Source organism: Bos taurus, chromosome 20 (genome assembly GCF_002263795.3).
Source record: "Bos taurus isolate L1 Dominette 01449 registration number 42190680 breed Hereford chromosome 20, ARS-UCD2.0, whole genome shotgun sequence".
Lineage (NCBI taxonomy): Eukaryota > Metazoa > Chordata > Mammalia > Artiodactyla > Bovidae > Bos > Bos taurus.
In genome coordinates this window covers 70870229-70876829 of record NC_037347.1, presented here as the reverse complement: position 1 = coordinate 70876829, position 6601 = coordinate 70870229, and positions in this window count along the sequence as shown.

The following is a 6601-nucleotide window of genomic DNA, read 5'->3' as shown; positions in this document are numbered from 1 at the left end:
CGTGACGCTGAGGAGTGCAGGTGGACAGACGGGTGACTGTCCCTGTGGGCCAGGCCGTGGGCACACACGCTCACAGACTCGTGCCGCACACACAGTTCAGCGTGAGCCCCACGCCTGGTCTGTGCTCCATCCGCACATACAGGACTCACACTGAACACACAGTTCACACACGATCCACGCACACGCGGGGCCTTCCCACCCCGTCCTGCCCTTCTGGCCCCTATCTCGATCTCCCAGCCTCGCCTGGAGACCCCATGGCACAGTCCGTTCTGCTGCCCTGAGAGAAATCCAGGCCGCTTGGAAACGTCACTGCTTTCCTGGGACTTTTCCACCTCCTGCCCTAACGGCCCTCCTGCTCCACACACACAGGCACATGTGCACACCCACGCACACATTCATCCGCTCTAGACACGCACAGGTACATATGCACACACACATCCTGCTCCACACACAGAGGCACATGTGTGCACACGCATACACATCCTGCTCCACACACACACACACACAGGCACATGTGTGCACACACACACACACACACACACACACACACACAGGCGTCCTGCCTCCCTGCTGCTCTCTCCTCAGCCTCCCCGACGGAGGGTCTTCGGGGCATCCGCACAGCAGCGCCCGGGCCCGCCCTGAGCCCCCCGCCGGGGGCACCGCTGGCTGGTGCACAGGACGTGCGTGTCTGGTGGGTGGGGACCGGGGCGCCTGCGTCTCTTCCAGCCCTTGAGCGCCAAGCCTCTGAGCACCCCGGCCCCGGGCTCTCCCGCCCACCGCTCTTTCCACCCTGCGTCCATACCACAGGCCTCTGCCCGCTCCGTCCACGGCCCGGTCAGCAGGGCCTGAGTCCCGCTCCTCACTCTCCACTCTTCGAGGTGTGGGTGATGCAGTTGGTCTCAGGCTGCAGGCCTTCCCCCTTCTCGTCCCTTGCTTTTCGTGGGGGCTGACGGCCTGGAGCTGATGCCGCAGCGCTGGGCGTGGAGGGAGAGCAGGGCAGAGGGCCTCAGGGCCGGGGTCTCCATGGGGGCCTCGGGGGCTGAGTCTCGCTTTTCAAGTGCAGGAGGACCTGGGGCCACAGGCCATCTCGCTGGTCCTGGGGAGCCGCCTGTGCCGACCTGGGGGAGGCAGCAGATGGGAGGTGCCAGCCGTCCTCAGGCCCTTCAGCCCCTGCCCCGGCATCGCAGCCCCAGGACAGCCGGCTGGCCGCCCGCGTGCCTCATGTGGCAGTCGTCACTCTGAGTTCCATGAAAGACAACGCGCGAGATCGTTAGAGGAACCGTGTCAGATGAAGTGCGCTTCCGTGCGCGTGGGTCCGGCCCCTGCAGGGATGCCTGCAATTTGCTTTGTCTTGCTGAAAACAGTATTTTCCCCAAAGACTCCAGCGCGAGGACCATTACAAAACGTGATTCATTTTGCATGAGCTCTGCGGCGCTCGGCTCTAGTGAAGAATTTATAGGCCGCTGTGAAGGCAGAATCTCTAAGTCATGGTCCCAGGGCGCCAGGCCGCCCGGCTCAGGAGGGGCTCGGGTTCAGCGCGGAGCCGGGGGCAGGCAGATCCTGCCCGCACTGCCGCGGGGTTTGGGGCGACGCTGCTCCACAGCTTCCCCCGGCTGCCCCGCACTGGACCCAGCACGCGCGCGTGGCCCGCCCAGAGCCCGGCCAACTTTGCTGGTGGTTTCCTTGGGCTTGTAAAGGGGAGGGGAGCAGAGCAGGGCGGCACCTGCTCGACCCAGCAAAGGGCCTGCGCCCGCCTGAGAGGGAGACAGCCAGCCCAACGGGGGCTCGCGAGGCAGTCGGGGTTTGCAGACAGCATTCGCTGCGCATGCGTGTCACAGCCCATCGTACCTTAGAAATAAGACTGAGGACACTTGGGAGGTGGGGGAGTCAAAGGAGAATAAACACACAGGAAGGCGTGAGCCCTCCCTCGCCCCTGGAAATCCACGTCCCAGTAAAGTGCAAGGCCGCCCACCGAGGGTGCTGGGGAGCCCACGCTGGGGAGGATGTAGGTGGTGGCCACCTCTCTGTGGCTCGCAGTCACCTCGCTGTGACAGCACGTCACGCCCAGGCCCTCACCCTAGAGGACCGCGGGCACGTGGCCCAGGGTGTCCGTGTGTGATGGCCCCCGATGGCCTGGCTCGGACCAGCCGCAGGACAGTCAGAGAATGAAACAGCACGCAGCTATGGCAAAGAGCCACATGGAGCCACTGGCCACGCCGTGGGCAATCTAATACCCAAACACGGAAGTACTTGCAACACAAAAAAAGTCAGGAATACAAAGAATACACATACAAAAGAAGTCGGGCTGACAAACGCCCGGATGACATCATGTACCACCCCACCCCCTCTGCCCAGGACAGGGCACTGCCCCCTGAGAGGTGCGGCCCACTTCCTACCCTTTGCCCCTGGGCAAGCTCGAGACTGGGTGGGAAGCCGCTGGGCACACTGCAAAGTGAGGTCGCCAAAAACCACCCTTCAGGGACATTCTCCTGGAGCCGAGCCATGGCGCCTCCAAGAGCCCGACCAGCTGCAGGGAAGGTGCCCTCTCGGGCACTGGGGACCAGCCGCCCAGCAGCCCCAGGTGTGGCGGACCCCTGTCCAGCCCTGGTCCCTCTGAGGCCGTGGCATGCCCGAGGCAGGGGGCTGCAGCACCGTCCGGACCCACACGCCGTGGAAGAGGCGGGGGGCGGTTAGGGGGAGCTCGGCGTCTCCCGGGGGGTGCGGGTCGAGAAGCCTCTCCTGGCATGTCCTTTCCCTCGGCGGCTCTGGATCCCTCTACTCTTTGTACACACGAAGAAGAAAATTAACGCAGAAAGAAGAAAATGCGATCGTGGAAATTGAAAACAAGCTAAAACAAAAGAACCTAATTATGTATCAAGTTGGTGACAAGACCCCCAGGGGGAGAAAAGCCTTATTCCCAGTGACTTGAGAATGCAGTGTTTGCCTGTTTATCCGCCATGGAAAATGCTAGAAGGGAGGTACCTTTGTGGTGCCGTGTGGGGGAGGGGCTGTCCAGGGAGACCAGGAGCCCCTCCAGGGGTGGCGGGGGAGGGGAGCCGAGGTGGAAAGAGGGGAGAGCGTGAGCCCGAGTGTGGGCTGGCGGGTGTGGGTGCTCTGTGGCCGTGGTGGCCGGGCAAGGCATCCTTTCGGGGATCGTGCCCAGCAGGGGCCACAGTACTGGCCCCCCGTCCCCCCACCCCCAGGGCCTGGCACAGGCTGACCCATTTGCAGCCCTGAGAATCCTGGTCACGCTGTCTCACCTCCCTGTGCCCACCCCCGCCCCTGGAGCCTGGCAAAGCTCCCCCCTCCCATCCTACCCTCTGCCTGGTCCCCACGTCCATGCCCAGTGCCTCACCCAGGGGCCTCTTGCCAAGCGTGTGCCAGCCAGGCCCCCAGAGGGTCTGACACACACGCAGGAGGAGGGTGTGTCCCTCGGACTCAGCACAGCCCCTTGAGCCCCCCTCTGGCCCCTCTCCTCTGAAGCCAGGCTGGTTTGCACTCGCTGACCCTCGGCACGGACGGGGCGCTCTGCCCAGATGTCCACCTCAGGGCTCCCGTCACCGCAGCTCCTTGGGGGCCCTTTTGCTCTCAACCAGAGGTGGGAAGGGCCCCCTCCGCCCTCTCTTGCTCCCCACAGCGCTCACACCTGCAGGCCCACACGCTCTGCCTCTCCATCTCCCTGAGGATGCAGAGGGCAGGGTCTGTGCCTGGGACCTGAGTCTGGGTCTCTGGGCCTCACAGCCCCCAGGCCGGGCCCCGGCGGGAATGCAGAGGGGACCCAGGAGGGGCCAAAGAGGGCCCCCAAGCAGATGGGCCTGCAGGAGCCGACCCCAGCCCCCCGCTGCCCCTCACGGCCCGTTCCCGTCGTGGGCGCCCTGGTGTCTGGGTGCCAACACCCCGTGTCAGCGGGGCTTAGGAGCGAAGGGCTGGGCTGAAAGCGTTCCGCCCTCTGTGCCTTTGAGGGAGAGGGGACAGAGTGGGACAAGCCCAGGTCCCCGGGCCTCGTGTGCTGTGTTTAGAAGTGTCGGTGTGAGCCACGCAGTCATGACTGACTTTGCGACCCCACGGACTGTAGCCCACCAGGCTCCTCTGTCCATGGGATTCTCCAGGCAAGAATACTGGAGTGGGCTGCCATTCCCTTCTACAGGGGATCTTCCCAACCCAGGGGTCGAAGCCGGGTCTCCTGCATTAAAGGAGGATTCATTTATCGTATGAGCCACGAGGGGCTTAAGGGGCGTCAGGGTCTGTGTTTAGAGGGGTCTCAAAAGTAGCTTATGTAACTATAAGGAAACTTTAAAAAGTCAGTCCCTAAAAATTGGAAACAAAAGCAAACTATCTGCTCAGAGGCGCGCCGTGACGCACACGCTGCCCAAAGGGGACTGTTTCGAGGGACGATTAAGGTGACTGGGACCCCCGAGTGAGTGGAAGCAAGAGGACAGAGCCGAGCAGCTCTGCCAGCCCCTGCAGCGGGCGCCTCCACGCTGGGGCTCGAGTGACTGTGGGGGGCGTGGGGGCAGCTGGGCTCAGGACGGTCTTGTCCAGAACCAGGATTTTCAGCGCCGAGAAGACTTGAAGATACGTGTGCTCTAGTGCACATCCAGGTTGGCTGGGCCTGTCAGCATGAACACAGGGAAAACGGTGAGGGCCACAGTCTCCCCTGGAAAGCCTCCCGACTTATAGCGTGTAGAGGGGTGGGCTGGAAGGACCGGAGCGCTGGGCGCATAGCCGTTTTCTGGGGTGGTAGGGGCCGCGGTGAGCACCCTGCCCAGGACCGAGATGTCTTACGCGCGAGGCTGGGCCAGCCCACAGTCCAGGAGCCCTCGTGGGCACTCAGACGTGGGGCATGAGGTCTCCGGAGCCTTCTGCTGGGCGTGCGGGGACTCAGGTGGGCACACGAGGGTGCCGGGGATGAGGCCACGGGCCTGCCCTCCCTGAAGCAGCTCTCAGCACCGCCCGTGGTGGGACACTGGGGGCCCTGGCCTCCCTGGGGCGTTCTCCCCAGTGCTGAGCAGCCTTCTGGCCAGCACTGCACCAGTCACATGGCACCTGGTCCCTTCTGAACATCTGTTTCCCACCCCAGGCCTCCCAGTCCCGAGGTCTGTCCGGGCTCCAGAACTCTGTCCCCTGTCCTGAATGCTGTGCTCTCGTGTGGCTGGGAGGCTCGGCCCCAAATCAAGCCAGCACCCCCAGGAAGAGACAGTTTTGTTCTCTTAAAAAAAGAAGTCTCCATTTACTAAGAGCCTCATATTCTGACCTGGTGACCTGATCACCATGATGGTTTTCTCACTCCATTTAGATTTTGTTTTACTCAGTATTTTAATTACCAAAGTGGTGTTTGCTCATCGTAGCACATCACACAGGATAATGAAAAAGTTAGCCGGCTTCATCCCGGCCTTAGACCCACCTCTCTGAGGCTCGGTGTTAAAAATCCCGTTAGTGCCTCTGAACCTTTCTCTACACGTGCACAAACATGCACACAGTTTAAATCACACATATGAGCGGGCTCTTTTTCTGTCTTGCTGTTATTTTTAAAGAAAGCCGTACTGCACCCGTGGCTTGGAACAGTTTTTTTTTTTCCTCTTAATACACTCCTCTGACTGCTCCTGAATCATGCCTTTTGCCAAAAGCAAATATATTCAGAGGATCTTTTGAAAGTGACTGTTTGTGCATCAAAATTATGAAAACCAGCGATTTAGTGTGATTTAACCTAATATCTGCAGTTCTGACTCTGCCAGCCCCGTTTTTACACTTTACAGGAAAGAAATAGTTATTCCAAGAGCTACTGACCGTCTGCAAAAAGAACTACTGACCGTCTGCGGTGGACCCTGTCGAGAAGTCTCCAGTATCACGGCTACAAAGGGTGCAGGGCTCTAACTGGGCCTTGAGGATTCGGGAGACACAGACTTGGGCGGGACCAGAGCAGCGGCCCAGGAAGAGAAAGAGTCAGGGGTGCACAGACAGAGCCACGAGGCGTCCACGACGCCTGGTGAGAACGCTGGCTGAAGAGAAAGAGTCAGGGCTACACAGACAGGGCCACGAGGTGTCCACGCCGCCTGGTGAGCACGCTGGCTGAAGAGAAAGAGTCAGGGCTACACAGACAGAGCCACGAGGCGTCCACGCCGCCTGGTGAGAACGGTGGCTGAAGAGAAAGAGTCAGGGCTACACAGACAGGGCCACAAGGCGTCCACGCCGCCTGGTGAGAACGGTGGCTGAAGAGAAAGAGTCAGGGCTACACAGACAGAGCCACGAGGCGTCCACGCCGCCTGGTGAGAACGGTGGCTGAAGAGAAAGAGTCAGGGCTACACAGACAGGGCCACGAGGCATCCACGCCGCCTGGTGAGAACGCTGGCTGAAGAGAAAGAGTCAGCGCTACACAGACAGGGCCACGAGGCGTCCACGCCGCCTGGTGAGAACGGTGGCTGAAGAGAAAGAGTCAGGGCTGCACAGACAGGGCCACGAGGCGTCCACGCCGCCTGGTGAGAACGGTGGCTGAAGAGAAAGAGTCAGGGCTGCACAGACAGGGCCACGAGGCGTCCACGCCGCCTGGTGAGAACGCTGGCTGACTCTGTCCTTAAGGAGGCAGGAGAGGATCCGGTGGCGG